The 16,158-nt window shown below is 46.2% G+C and overlaps 1 protein-coding gene across 1 annotated transcript in view; it reads right to left on the reverse strand.

Moving 5' to 3' along the window:
- CACNA1I (calcium voltage-gated channel subunit alpha1 I) overlaps positions 1-16,158 on the reverse strand; it is a 116,542-nt gene that overhangs the window by 64,111 nt on the left and 36,273 nt on the right. The window lies entirely within an intron of this gene.

Here is a 16,158-nt window from a genome sequence, read left to right on the forward strand (position 1 = left end):
TGTTGGTGAGAGAAACAAGCTTTCGAGCCACACAGAGCTCATGGACACCAAACCCCCTTCTCCTCTCTAGTGGTCCCTCCATGACAGGGCTGAGGCACGCTGGAGGGTACTGTATGAAGGAAGCTTTCACTGCTGCCGCCCATGCTGTACCTGTTCTCTGGCAAAACAGGGCATTCAGGGCTGTCGATACAGTACCTCTGACCAGTGCAAACATTTCATAACAAAACAATTTTGTGTTGAAATTATTGCGTGAAGAATTTTGGTGGTTTTGTTTTCAGACCGGCAGGGTCAGGCCAGCCTCCCTCCGCTGCTAAATTAATTACATTTCCTCTGGTCTCCAAGGATGCCAAAATTCTAGAAATCATTCGGAGCATGAAACAAGCGCCTTCTCCCTCACACCGCCCCCCACTCCTCATACACGCACATACACACATGCCTCCCCCCTCCTCCGCTGAGACTCCCTCCTCCAGGGGTCCAGGGAATTCCATCATGCAAGATGCTCCATGTAGGCCAGCATATAATTAGCTAATTAGATATTTATAACTAGTTCATTACTTCAGATGGCAGTGGAAGGGAAAGGGGGAGGGGGAGGGAAAGATAAGATTAGGATTCAGTAACAGCCCCTCGAGGCAACAGTTAATCCCTCTTTTATGCCCACTGTCAAGTAATTAGCCACATCAAGTTGTGCTTTACACTATGTCTCAGGTTCTTGTGTTGTTTTGTTCCTACTGCAGGGGGAGAGGATGCTGGGCACGCAGAGAAATGTCGTATGTGGGCAACAAGGGTGGATGAGGATTAAGATGTATTTGTACTGGTGGAGATGTTTATTATACCTGAGTAAGAAGGTGGGAGAGGAGGAGGAGAGAAGAGCATCTGTATGGTGAGAGGGTCTGGACCTAGTGTGAGGCATGTACATGAGGCGGACAGGTATGTGTATCTATGTGACAAGATGGTATGGGTGTGAGGAGTATATATCTTTTATGTTGATCAGGTGTGGGTTCCGGCCTTACTATTTGGGAGGCCCTAAGCCAGCAGTGGGGGTTCTGATAGCGAATTTCCTTTCCTTCTGGTTCCACTGCTGGAGGGAGTAGAGAGCTTCTCCATGTGTGATTTGATGAGTTAATACAGGGCTTTACATGTTCACCCTGGCATTGGTCTGTGTGTGCAGTGGGGTGTGTGTGTGCAGAATTCCAGCATTGGGGGGAATATGCATGAGAGGGAGAGAGTAGAAGGAATGATTGAGCAGTCCCTTTTGGACTTAATAAGCATAAGTCTTGGGGTGGTTGCAAAGCCCCAGTCTCTTGAATGCCCGGATGTGCCATTAGTCTTTGGCTAGTCATCTTCTAGCCTAGTAAGGCATCAATAGTTCACTAGCACAGGATCACAGCTCCAGCCTCTTGCCTGAGAGTATTTGCCCGTATCTGGTTTCCTGATTTGTAATAATACAAAGCCCCACAGTCAAGCCACAGGGCTGTGTGCTGCCAGTCACCCTGACCTTCCGGTCTCTGGAAGCAACCCTTTTACAGCATTACCGACTTACAACTCCACCCCCTCACTACAGTGCAATGTGCTTCCAGCAACAATACTGCCACACATTGTGATCTTATTAGCTCTCATTAGCTAGACTGGGTCAGGCTGGGTAATACGTAGATGGGAGACCTGCAGGGAAACCCAGGTTTCCTAGGCGGCTGTGCAGGTAATGCAGTAGGTGATCGACTGCCTTTCCACTGAGTCACTGCTAAACCAATGCTCCATCCTGGTATTTGGGGGATGGTGCTAACTTTCAGATGAGTCACAGACCTGAGGTCCTGACTACAGCCGGTCAGACAGATTCAGAGGAAACATTGTTTTGTCAGAATTTGCCAAATTGGAGAAATGGAAACATTTCACAGATCGTGCAATTTTGCGGAAGTTCCAATGGAACACAGGCAGATTCCAAAATCTCCCTGTCTCTCCTGTGTCCAGCTTCCTGCAAGGCTCCTCATCAAGCTGGGAATTACATAGACTTCACCCAGTAGGAAATAATGAAAAAGTTTGCAAGAGACTCTGGGCTGAGCATGCAACAACGAAATGTCAGGTGATGTGTAGAGAGACAAGGCGGGTGAGGTAATATCTTTGATTGGACAAATGTCTGTTGATGAGAGGGACACGCTTTTGAGCTTACACAGAGCTCTCTTTCAGGTCTGGGAAACATAGTCAGGTCTGGTCTACACTATAGACCTATATCAGTATAGCTATGTCACTCAGGGGTGTGAAAAATCCACATCCTACGAATAACACAGTTTTACCGTCCTAACTTCTGTGTAGACAGCGCTATGTCAGGGGGAGGGTTTCTCCCACCAACACAGGTACTACCTCTCAGGGAGGTGGATTAACTACGCCAATGGGAGAGCTCTCTCTTGTTGACATAGAGCATCTTTCATTAAAGCGCTATTCTATAGCGGCGCAGCTGCATCGGTGCAGGTTTGCTGAAGCAGCATTTTAAGTGTAGGTTTGCCCTCGGGGTATCACAGCTAAATGCAAGGTGGAATAGATGTCTTGCATCTGAAGAAGTGAGGTTCTTACCCACAAAAGCGTATGCTCCCAATACTTCTGTTAGTCTCAAAGGTGCCACAGGACCCTCTGTTGCTTGGAATAGATTGTTTAGCATAAGTAGTTAACACATATTTCCAGGGACCCCCATTAACACCCCTCCAGTCATAGGGGAAACAAGAAGGGGGGGATGGAAAGGCAGCTGGAGGGGTGGTTGTGAGTGGATTACGGATTGTTGTAATAAGATATAAACCCCGTGTTTCTATTCAGTCTATGATTTTTAGTGACTAGCAGAGTTATGAAGTTAAGCTCCTAGGCTCCTCTTTTGAAAGTGTTGTGTGGGTTTCCTTTGAGAAAGAGGACTAAGAGGTCAGATATACAGTGATGGTGTTGTGAAAAGTGTTCAACCACAGGTAATATGGTGCTTTTGTCTTTTATCATTTTTCTGTGTGAGTTCATTTGAGCGTGTAGTGATTGTCTGCTTCACCCACATAGTTGCTATCGGGACATTTTGGGTATGTCTGCACAGGGATAAAAAACCCACCACTGACCTGCATCAGCTGACTCACGCTTGCAGGGCCCAGGCTCTGGGGCTGAAAGATTGCTGTATGGACCTTTGGGCTTGGGATGGAGCTCGAGCTCTGGGACACTGTGCGCGTGGAGGGCAGCACTGCAGGGCATTTATCCCCATTTAGCCCATACCCATAGTGTACTGGATGAGGTACACCACATGTTGTGATAGGCATGTGTAGGACCCATGGATCTTGAAAGGTATGTCATGGGAGGTGTTGATCATTGAAGCAGTGGAGATATGTCTACAGGTTTTGCACCTGTTGTTCTGGCAGGATCTGGGGCTGCTTCGAGTTGATGTGTCTGGCCTGTAGGGAGCTTGCTTCTGATGATGAATCTGGAGAGGTTGGGGGGTTGTCTGAAGGCCAGAAAAGGGGGTTCAGGAAAGATTTCTTTCAGGATGGGGTCATCAAGTAGGGGTTGTGGTTGTTGGATGATACCCGGTATGGGTTCCAGTGTGGGGTGGTAGGTGACCACTAGGGATATGTAGTCAGAGAGGGTTTTATTTCCATATTGGAGCAGGTTCTTTCGGGGTATTTGGGTGGCCTGTTCCACAATATGATCTGCTTCTCTGGTGGAGTGTCCTTGTTTGGTGAAGGTGGTTTTAAGTGTATTACAGTGTATACCCCAGACTTTCTCCTCGGAGCATATTCTGTGGTATCTGAGTGCCCGGCTGTAGATAACAGATTTCTTGGTGTGTCTGGGGTGGCTCCTGGATCTGTGAAGGTAGGTGTGGTGATCCATGGGTTTCTTGTATCTAGCTGTCTATAGGGTTCCAGTGTTGAAGCTGATTGTGGTATCCAGGAAGTTGATGCTGGTGTGGGAGTGTTCCAGAAAGAGTTTAATGGACAGGTGGTGATAGTTGTAGTGGAAATCTGTGAGGGAGTTTAAATCATCTGTCCAGAGGATGAAAATATCATCTAGGTATCTCAGGTATATCATTGGTGTTGTGGTGCATTTGTGATGTGTTACTTACACAGCTCATTAGTGCCTCTTTGGATTGTTTTAAATGAATTTAACCTATTAAAATTTGTGGACCGTGTGTGGAATGAAGGCTGGGGATCAGCAAGGAAAGAAGCAAGTTTTGAGGTAGGGTTTGAATCAGGAGAGTGAGGTTGCACTGTGCCTGGAGACAGGGACACTGTTTCAGTCACAGGGGATAGCATGAGAAAAGGCAAACATTTCTCTCTGCTTCTGTCTACCCAAATACTGCCTACTTCTATATCTAGTCTCTGGTTTCTGAAAATTCCCACCAAAGAGCAGACCACAGAAAAATCCAACCAGCCTAATGACATCCCTGTGAAATGCACACTGGGGCAGGGAAGGAGGGAAAACTTGGGCATATTCAGTTGGGGCACATTGCCTGGATGAGGGACAGAATTATGCTTCAGATTCTGCAGTGGCTATTGGAATCAGCAAAATTATGTATTCCAGTGCCCCTGCCGATCATTATGTCCCAAATGCTGATGGGGAAGATAATTGCTTTGGCTTCCACAAAAATCCAAACTGGTAGTTTGGCCCATAATGCTGTTAAGATGAGTACTGAGAATTATACTCTTCTGCCTGGTTTGTTTGAACCAGTGGATACTGAACAAATGGAAGGCTTCGTTGCCTCAAATCTTGCTTCTCCTTTTGATACTACAGATGCTAGTCATGTCCATTAATGCACTCCTAGAAGGTGCCCAGATACCACGGTGATGGGGAAAGGTATAACCACCTAAGTGGAATAGAATTTTCCCACCAGTCCAGTGTCATGAAAAGAAATGTATTGGGCTTTAGTTGCTTGTTTTTAAAGGGTCGGTGGTCTCTTCTGCACATGCTCTGTTAGCTTAGCATGCAAGTTGCAGCATACGCCCCCTGCTTTGTTCTTTCTGGATCGCTCACCGTGGTTCTGCTTTCCCAAGGGTTGGCACATGCCAGGTGTTTCCGCTCAGGAAGGTTTCAGCTGTGACGGCCAAGCTAATTGGGGCTGACAGGAACTGTCTGGAGGGAACCATGGACTCTCTGAAGTTGACAGAAGCTTGTCAGAAAGGGCCCTGGGGCTCCTCCAGAGCAAGGAGCAGAGTTGCTCTGTCCAAATCCAAGAGGGAATTCAGCTACTTTCCCAAAATATTGGCTTTTGTCAGTGGATTTTGGTTTTGTTTTCTTAAAAGGTTCCTTCTCTTGTAACCCTCTCTCCCCTCCACCCGCCCTCATGGCAGGGTGTCCTGCCTGGTTTGATGAAGCACTGCCATGTTGGAGTCAGTGAGATGTTTCCATTCTGCCCATAGTCTGAGTCCTTGGGACACCCCACTGAGAGTAACCTCAGCTGGCTAATACCTGCCAGGCATGCTCTTCCATTCTCCACCCTTTGAGTGTGCGCAGGGGTGTGTGCATGGGTGGGTGGTAGAGGACTATTATCTAACATTTCACAAGCTCTGTCTTCTGGGGGAAACCAGCCAGCTAGAATCCTCCCTTGGTTGCCTGCAGCAGATACAGCCTTGTGTGTCCCCCCAGTCTTCCTGCGAGGGTGAGTGGGGAGGGTGAGACGCCTTTCATAGCCCACACCTGGCACTCATGAATATTTCATGCTTCTTGCTTTTCTTCCCCTTGAAGAGCAAACCTTTTCATATTTGATGCCCTGGAAGCCTGTTTGGTTGCTGAGTGTTGCTTCATTAATGCCCTCCCTTCCCCCTTTTTCTCTGGACTGCCCAGCCCCTCTTCCTTTCTCTTCTCAGGGAACGGCTGTTTTCAAAGGCTGCCTCAGAAAAGGTCATTGTCCCTTTCATATTCACTCCTCGCTGTGAGCCAGTGTGGCTTCTGCTCTGCCAATGGAAAAGGACAAATGGAGATGGGGGGAAAGACAACGGATGAGAGGGAGGGAGAGTCAGACAAGGAGAGAGGGGGAGGCACAGACCTGGTGAGAGAAAGAAAGAGAGAATGAGAATGAGAAAAAAACACAGTGAGAGAAAAGTACATGGGAAGAGAGACTGGCAGGAAAAAATTAAGCGAAGAGGCCAGGAAGCAGCTGGGGAGGAATACCCCAAAGAGTCCGCTTCCTGAGACCTTTGAAAACTCATTCTGTACGATGCTCCAATGTCCTCTCATAGCCCAAATGGTAACCGTTGCCCTGCTAACCCTTATGCTTTCCTCTCCATCACAATGGTCTCCTGAGGCAAGGTGTCCAGATTCCCCACTGATAAGGCACTACAAAAAGAAGTGTTGGTGCTGTACGCTCCCTCTGAGCATCAGCTTCCTCTCCATTTACGTCCTGCCCTCTCCCCACTGCCTTCATATATATACACACCGCTCCCTCTCTGCCCCCTGCCTTCTGCCGACCTGCGCCCCCACTTGATTACTCTGGTGACCCCCCTCTCTGAATCTCCACCGTTTCTCACAAACCACCAGTTTCCTGTTCAGGAGCCCTTTGGTCTTTCTCCTTCTTTCCTTCACTGCTCCCTGGTACGCCCATGCCTTCTCCTGACAGGCTGCAGCACCATTGTGGGGAGCCAGAGTTGGGCCCTAAAGGCAACTGGGCAGGACCCCATTCCATAGGGAGCCAGCCAGCCAGAGGAAGTTGCCCACTGGGCATGGATTTAAATCAGGGAAAGGAATGGGGCCATCCCTGAGGAAGTGGTATGATATCCCCAGGGGATGCAGCTGGGTGTTGGTTTTTGTTTTTCACCTCTCTCTGTGTTGGCCTCCACTGCCCCCACAGTGCTTCTCTCCCCAGCAATTTCAGCCACGCAACTTAGCACACCCTCTCCATTTCTGATGGGGTGCACGGGAACAAGAAGGCCACACAAGCCTTGCTAGACAGCTGGAGCATGAGGAGGTGGCTGCGCATAGACCAGTCCTCAGACACACCCACCACAGGGCAGGAGGGTCAGAAGCCCGGTGGGAACGCTTCACTGGGCCAAGGCCAAAGTGCTGGTGTGCGCTGGCCCTGATTCTGGGGACAACATTAATATTCCAAGTCAACACAGACCCGCCCAGTTCTAGCTCTGCATTAACAGGTGCTAGCTCTCAGCAGCTGCCCGGGCTGTGAGGGTGACTGGCAGCGTAGTGCAGCATGAGGATTCGGTAGGGTGAAGTGTTCTGCAGGGGACAGATTGCAGAGACTCTGGTTCCGAGTAATACAGGCAGCGTACCGGAGCAGGAGAAGGCCAACAACAGAAGGTATAATGATAATGAACTTATATTTACACAGCAGCTCTCATCCAAATGCATCCCAGAGTACTTCGAAATATTTATTAACTGGCCATCCAAACTTTACACACATGAATCACTTTGTCTTCTGCCAAAAAGCAGCAACTTGTGAATACAGGACAATCCCAGCTTTCATTTAAAAGAAATAAAAGCTTCTATCCCTCACGGTTGCAGAGAAAAGATTAAAAACAGGACCCAGGTTGAAAGGTTCAAAAACCATATGATAAATAAAAAGAACCCCCACATTTTTTTTTAAACTTTCATGATTTCTAAGCCAATCTCATGATTTTTGGGACATGACTTTTGAATGATTGGGTTTGGCAATACTGCAGCCAGAACAAATCAACTCAAACTACTGGGTAATAACTAACTGAGGTCTTTCCAACTTCAGCCAGCTGAGAGGAGAAAGGTCACATCCTTCTCTTGTCCTTTCATAGCCCTGCCCAAATTGGCCACTTGACAGGCAGGAACCCAGTAAACCCCGACATGCTGGAGCGCCTTTACACCTTCTCACTGGCCTGTTTATGAGCCTAAAAGGGAGCAGAGCTCTTTTGAAAATTTGTCCCCACATGTGCAATGTGGTAGCGTTAACAATACTGTAGGAAGTTTAACTTTGGAATTCCCTGACTCTCGTGGATCTAAAATCTCTGCCATGATGCTGCATTGACATCAGTTTAATTTAATTTAATTTTTGTTTAAAAAAATTCTTTTGATGGATCATTCATTTAAATAAAGGCCAGTGCATGACATTTTTATTTGAATGTATCTGTACGACAGCACCAGGATTATTTCTAGATATCCCTATGTGTGTCTAGAACTAGTCTAGACCTTGGTAAATTGATTAATGAGGTAGTATTAAATGCTGATTTCCAAACACTTCTCACTTAGTTATTCGATTGTAAATGAACTTTTTTCCTACTGACACTTGCTGACATTTCCCTCTCCTCCCATTTCTCACCCCCAGTATTTCCCCTTCTTCCCACTCTTCTTCCAAGATCAATGTCGCATCTTTCTTCACACCACATTTAGAGCAGGAATGGCCTCTCACTTCTTGTTTATCAACCATATCCACTTTTCTCCCTGCTTCAGAGCCACCTCTTTCATTTCACTTGCCAGCATTGAATTCTATGCTGCCCTGTTCACTCTCCATCTTCTCTTTCTATTGCTCTTCTGTAGACTGTACATGCTTGTCTGATTTAGGGCTACATTAAGGCATTGCTCCTTAGCCATAGAAAGGGGTGACAAACAGCTGTCTTACCCAGGAGTACTCTATGGAAGGAACCATGACTTTGAGTTACAACTCCTTTCGTGATCTCCCCTGGCTCTCAAAGGAACGCCATCTTCTACTGGCCTACAGCAGGCACAGATTTCATCCCCCTCTGCTTTGGCTCAGCTCCACTGGCCAGCATGTTGGGGGATAAAGCCAAGGCTCTGCCTATTCCTCACTCCTCTTCACCCATTCCCTGCCTACCTTCCTGGGGCACAGAATCACAAATCCACAGAGCCTGCTCTCTCCCCTGCTTATGGACTGGCAATGCAGGTAGCCCATGCAGAGGAATAAGGAGGGCTCTTATGCCCCTTACCTTTACTGCCTGGGCACAGAGGGCAAGTGAAAATCTTGTCCTTAGCCCTGGTCTACACTACGAGTTTAGGTCGAATTTAGCAGCGTTAGATTGATTTAACCCTGCACCCATCCACACGACGAAGCCATTTTTGTCAACTTAAAGGGCTCTTAAAATCGATTTCTGTACTTCTCCCCGACAAGGAGATTAGCACTGAAATCGACCCTGCTGGGTCGAATTTGGGGTAGTGTGGATGCAATTCGACGGTATTGGCCTCCGGGAGCTATCCCAGAGTGCTCCATTGTGACCACTCTGGACAGCACTCTCAACTCAGATGCACTGGCCAAATAGACAAGAAAAGCCTTGCGAACTTTTGAATTTCATTTCCTGTTTGGCCAGCGTAGCAAGCTGATCAGCACAGGTGACCATGCAGAGCTCATCAGCACAGGTGACCATGGAGTCCCAGAATCGCAAAAGAGCTCCAGCATGGACTGAATGGGAGGTACTGCATCTGATCGCTATATGGGGAGACGAATCCGTGCTATCCGAACTCCGTTCCAAAAGACAAAATGCCGGAATATTTGAAAAAATCTCCAAGGGCATGAAGGACAGAGGTTATAACAGGAACCCGCAGCAGTGCCGCGTGAAGCCTACTAAAGAACCAGAGAGGCAAACGGCCGCTCCGGGTCAGAGCCCCAGACATGCCGCTTCTATGATGAGCTGTATGCCATTCTAGGGGGCGCCCCTACAACTACCCCACCCCTGTGCTTCCCTCTTCCCCCACCCCTCCCGGGCTACCTTGGCAGTTATCCTCCCATTTGTGTGACGAATTAATAAAGAATGCATGAATTTGAAACAACAATGATTTTATTGCCTCTGAAAGCGGAGATCAAAGGGGGGAGGGGAGGGCGGTTGGCTTACAGGGAAGTAGAGTGAACCAAGGGGGTGGGTTTTCATCAAGGAGAAACAAACAGAACTTTCACACTGTAGCCTGGCCAGTCATGAAACTGGTTTTCAAAGCTTCTCTGATGCACAGCGCACCCTGCTGTGCTCTTCTAACCGCCCTGATGTCTGGCTGCATGTAATCAGCGGCCAGGCGATTTGCCTCAACATCCCAGCTCGCCATAAACATCTCCCCCTTACTCTCACAGATATTGTGGAGCACACAGCAAGCAGTAATAACGATGGGAATATTGGTTTCGCTGAGGTCTAACCGAGTCAGTAAACTGCGCCAGCGAGCTTTTAAATGTCCAAAGGCATATTTTACCACCATTATGCACTTGCTCAGCCTATAGTTGAACTGCTCCTTACTACTGTCCAGGCTTCATGAGCCATGGGAACAAGGGGTAGGCTGGGGTAGGTGCGACCGCGCGGTGCTGCCGACTGGGAGAACAGCCTGAGGCAGAAGTCTCCAGCTGGCATGATATTCCAGGCAGGACTGAATCTCCATTAGACAAAACTTAAAGAAGAGAATGACCTGCAGTCATTCCCATTTTTGTCCAGGCACCCCCGACCGACCTCACCGAGGCTGGCCAGGAGTACCCATGTTTGCCCAGGCGCCCCCGACCAACCTAACTGAGGTCGGCCAGGAGCAGCCATGGGACGACGACAACGGCTAGCAGTCGTATTGTACTGTCTGCCGTCCGCAAGGCAAGGCAAGGGGATGCTGCTGTGTAGCACTGCAGTACCGTGTCTGCTAACAGCACCCAGGAGATTATACGGTGACAGTGAGCTGAGCGGGCTCCATGCTTGCCGTGATATGTCGTCTGCATGGGTAACCCAGGAAAAAAGGCGAGAAATGATTTTTTGCCGTTGTTTTCATGGAGGGGGGGCCTGACGACACATACCCAGAACCAACCGTGACAATGTTTTTGCCTCATCAGGCATTGGGAGCTCAACCTAGAATTCCAATAGGCGGCAAGACTGCGGGAACTGTGGGATAGCTACCACAGTGCAACGCTCCGAAAGTCGATGCTAGTCTTGGTACTGTGGACGCACACCGCCGACTTAATGTGCTTAGTGGGGACACACACAATCGACTGTATCAAATACATTTCTAAAAAATCGACTTCTATTAAATCAGGGGTCTCAAACTCAAATGACCATGAGGGCCACATGAGGACTAGTACATTGGCCCGAGGGCCGCATTATTGACACCTCCCCTCCCACCGCCCTCGGCCCCGCCCCCACTCCACTCCTTCCATGAGGCCCCGCCCCTGCCCCGCCTCTTCCCACCCCTTCCCTGCCCCCATTCCAACCCCTTCCCCAACTCTGCCCCCTCCCTGCCCCCAGCAGCTCCCTGTTCACGGCCAATTGGAGCTGCTGGGGGCGCTGCCTGAAGCAACAGACATACACAGCCCCTCTGCCCCCCCTTCCCCATGTTTCAGCCTCTTCCCCGGAGCTGCGCAGGGCAGGGCAGGGCAGGCAGGCAGGGAGCATGCCCTGCTCCCGGTGCACGTCCAGCTGGAGCCGCTCTGGTAAACACTGGGGGAGGGCGGCGGGGCTGTGAGGGGCTCACGGGCCACAGAAAATCACCCGTTTGAGACCCCTGTATTAAATCGACCTATTTTCGTAGTATAGACATACCCTTAGGCTATGTCTACTCTAGCGCTCTTGTCAGCCAAACTTTTGTTGGTCAGGGGTGTGAAAAAACAGGTGACATAGCTACCGCTGCTCATTGGGGGTGGTTTAATTATGCTGGCAGGAGAGCTCTCTCCCACTGGCATAGAGCAGCTACACGGGAGACCTTACAGCGATGCAGCTGCAGTGGTAGCAGTGCTGCTGTAAGATCCATAGAATAGACATAGCCTTAGATTGTAAACTCCTTTGCCTTGCCCCCCCCCCCCTTTTTTTTTTTTTTTGCTTGAAGATCTACTGATGAAAAGTGCTGTGCAATTGCCAGGTATTGTTACTTTTTGGTTGTGGGGTGGGGGGACATGTACACATATGGTGCTCCACAAACATTTATTAACAACAACAGAAAACTTAGTGCATGGCAAATTTGAAATTTTTGGGGGGAGGGGAATCTGGCTTTGAGTTATCTATGCACAAAAACCCCATCTGAAATAAGAAAATACAGTTCAAAAATAGTCAAGTGGAATTTTACATTTTCCAAAACTAAGTTGCCTTTGGACAGAAAACAAATAAGAATAATTTTTTTCAGAAAGTTAATAGTATCTGAAACAAGGGGCTTATAATGGAATTTTAAAAGTTAGAGATGGAAAAGACCTATTAGATCCCCAAGCCATGGCAGGACTGTTTCCCACAGGGAAACAGTCTAGTTTTAAGACAGACTGTTCCACAGCCTAATACATCTCCCTATCAGAAGCTAATTTCACATACACTCTCCATTGAAATTAGTTCCTCAAAAACACACTGGAGAGAAGTCAAAAGCCATCATTTCTCCACGGTGCTGCAAGTGGGGTTTACATCCATATAAATCTCTCTGTCCTAGGCACTGATATGACACCAAACATCTGGGTGTGGAATACAGATTTAAGGCAGGCAAGTAAATATTGAACTGCTTTGTGCTTGCCATCCCAGGGTTCAGCTGCTTTAGATTATTTTTATATTATTGTTTTGGTCTAGTGGGCTGAACATAGGACTGCGAATCAGGAGATGTCGGTTCTATTCCTGACTCTGCTGGTGACTCATTGTGCCTCAGTCGCCCGTTCTGTAACAAGAGGATGATAAAACTAATACACTTCTGGAAAGCTTTTTGAGATTGGCAATTGAAAAGCATGGGAACCTGACCAGGTTGGCTTCTAGGAGCTTCTGCAATATAAATGAACAACAACAACTGAGCTGGTGGAAAATTTTCTAGTGGAACAGTTTTCCATCAGAAAATGCCATTTCATCAAAACCGAAACTTCCCACAGGAATGTATCAATGAAATTTCATTTTGGAAATTTTTTTGGAAAAAAAAAGTTTCAATAAGGTGAAAACTTTCTGTTTCAATATTTTCAGATGCTTTGATTTTTCATTTCAAAATTTCTTTTACTTTAATGTGACATTTATACAATTTTTTAGTAACAATCCAAAATGAAATGTTTTGATCGACCAAAAATGATTTTCTTTTGTGGTGGAAGAGAAGAAATTTTGTTTCAAGTGAAAATGTGAACTTTTTTGTTTTTGTTCCAATTAGGATTGAAACAAACCTTGAAATCACAGAATTCCGCACGAAATGGAAATCCCTGTTCCCACACAACTCTAAATAATAATATGCCATATTGTATATGAGAGATAATACTATATTGAGAGATGTATATGCAACCCCCCCACATATATTCCTACACTCATACACTATTTATTAATAGACACATATGCTTCCTATTCAACAGAGTTGCTATGCAACAGTCTACTACAGATCCCGCCACAGAACCTTCACATTAGCAGATTTCTTCACCTCTGTGCAGTCTGTGACGACTCTTATCAAATTAAGAATCAGTGACCATAAATTTGAGGCAGAGACTGGGGGAGACATAGTAAAGTGCAAAAGGACAGTGCAACCAATGTGACAGCAGAGTGAATTGAAGAGACGTTTTGTGCTCCAATGTCAAAAATATGATGGAGTAAGAGATATTTCCTCAAATTATCAGAAATGATTAAAGACTTTCCATTAAAAAGCAGTTAGGAAAAACTGCATTACCCTGAGAGGATGAGAAGAAAAGAGATGACATAGATGACATTTTACATAGCAACCTACCACTGAATCAGAAATGGACAATAATAACCAAAGGATGTGGAAAAATACCCCAAACCCAGTCTGAAGACCTACCGTGAGCAGATTGTAACTACCTTTGACAGACACCTGAAGGGTCTTTCTCCCCTTTACAATTTGTTGGCTTGCATAGCTTGTCACGCCAATACAATGTTACTGAATTAAATTGAATGGTTATAGGACCACAACAGCCTATCATTTCTGTTTCATGCACCTTCACACAAAACCTTGAAAGGCAGCACTCATAAGGCTAAAGGCAGGAATGTGAGAGAGAAGCCTGAATGCTAATGCATGGGTGAGACATACAGTATTATAAAAACTGGGCTTCTAGTATTTTGTCCAGTCTAATTTAAAAATTACACAGGAGTAGCCAGATTGGATCTGACCCTGGGCCCATCCAGACCAGTGTCCTGTCTCTGACAATGGCCAGCACCAGATGCTTCAGATGAAGGTACAAGAAACTTCTATTCCCCAGTAGTTTAGAGATTGGCTCAAACCCTGAATCATGGAGTTTAATGTCTCTTACAAAACTTGTTATCATTAACTATGATAATTCTAGATATTCTTAACATCCATACAAATGTCTAATCTCCTTTTGAATCTTGCTAAGTTTTGGCCTCAATGACTTCTTGGGCCAGTGAATTCCATGGTCTAATTATGCATTGTGTGAAAAAGCATTTCCTTTTAATTTCATCGAATGTCCCCTTGTTCTTGTGTTAACAGAAGTTCCCGATCTACTTTGTCTGTACCATTTATTATTTCATATACTTCAATCATGTCATATACAACCAACGGGGCTTCCACCACTTCCCTTGAGAGACTATTCCATGGCTTACCAGATTTCAGTATAAGGAAGTTCTTCCTATTATTCACTCTACATTTCTTCTTTATTAATTTCATCCCATCACTCTAAGTTATAGCCTAGGCAGCACACCAAAAAATCAGTTCACAAATCAATTATTTGTGGGTTGTTATCATGTCCTCCTGTTTAGACATCCCTGCTTAGCCAAGCTAGACCTATTTCACTTTTTAAAAATCTTCCCTCATCAATCAAATCCCTCCAGCTTCCTGATCATTATGGTTGCTCTTCTATGAATGCCTTCTAATATATTCTGGTAATACGGTGCAATGATTTGAAAACAAGGTTCTGGATAAGACCATGTAGAGAGGGAATATTAGGAACACAGGACTGGAAGGGACCTCCTGGGTCATTGAGTCCACTTCCCTGCTATCGCAAGCAACCCGTCATATAATCCCATTCATAAATATATCAAGCCTCATTTTAAGACTAGTTAGGTTGCTTGCCTCAGTACTCCTATTAGAAGGCTGGTCCAGAATCTTACTCCTTTGATGATTAGAAACCTTCTTCTAATTTCTAGTCTAGATTTACTCTTGGCATATGAAGCCCAAAGTTATAGCAAACTTGTATGCTGCCATTGCACATTGCAAACTCATCTCATCTTTGCTGCCTGCTCTCACTCCATGGGCAGGAATTTTCAGAAGAGTGTAGCGCCCATGACTGGGAAGAAAGTTTCCAAAGAACTCAGCTCTCTGGGAGGCACCAAAACACATAGCCAGATGTTCAAAAGAGCTCAGCTTACTGGGTTCACATTGGGTGCTGAGGTCTTTTGAAAGTCTGGCCCCTATTTAGTTGCCTAAATGTAGCACTAAGCTCTTTTGAAAACGTGGCCCTGTGTCTATCTCACCACTGCTATCTCTCAGAGTCCTCCTCCCTCACATTAAACATGTGCGCTGCAGATCACTCCTTCCTTCCCCCGCCCCTCCAGTTTTCTCCTTTTGTTACTTTCTGCCCAGGTGTCTATTCTCTCTCCATCCCTTTGTATTATTTCTCTGTCTTGCCTAGTGTCTGCAACTCCTCCAGTTTTACTATCGTCTGCAAATCTCCTTAATGTGCTTTGCTCCTTCTTCCACATCATTAATGAAGAATTTTAAAAAGACATTCAATAAGATTTCTGACAAAAGGGCCTATTGGTGATATTGGCTGTACCTCACTAGACACTTGCTTCCACCTCAGCACATTCCCATTTATCATTAGCCTTTGTTTACAGCCTTTTAGCCAGTTTTCACTCCACAGGACAGTCTTCCTATCCAAGGAAATTTATTTTTTCATTTAATAATGAAAGTGCCTCTTCATCCAGAACTATTGCACATATAACCATATATCTATGTAGACAGTCAGAGATATAAATGCCTGATAGCAGAATAGAAACTAAACCAGTATTAGTTCCACACAGACACTGCTATAGTGGAGAGAAGTAGAGTTTAGAAGAGGGACCAGTGTAGGGAAGAAATGCCTAGAAGTGGCTGTATGGCAAGTTATTGGGCTCTATAAAGGGATAAGTGGGTGAAATTCTCTGGCCTGTGTTATGCAGGAGGTCAGACTAGATGATCACAATGGTCCCTTTTGGCTTTAACATCTCTGAATCTAGTTTTGTGGGCCTGATTCTGATCTCACACTGGTTTTCCCAAGGTGTAACTGCATTGATTCTAGTGGAGCTACTCCTTATTTACACTCGTATAAGAGAGATAAGAATGCAGGGCTTCATTTTGATCTGTCTAGCTTTG

Source organism: Trachemys scripta, chromosome 1 (genome assembly GCF_013100865.1).
Source record: "Trachemys scripta elegans isolate TJP31775 chromosome 1, CAS_Tse_1.0, whole genome shotgun sequence".
NCBI lineage: Eukaryota > Metazoa > Chordata > Testudines > Emydidae > Trachemys > Trachemys scripta.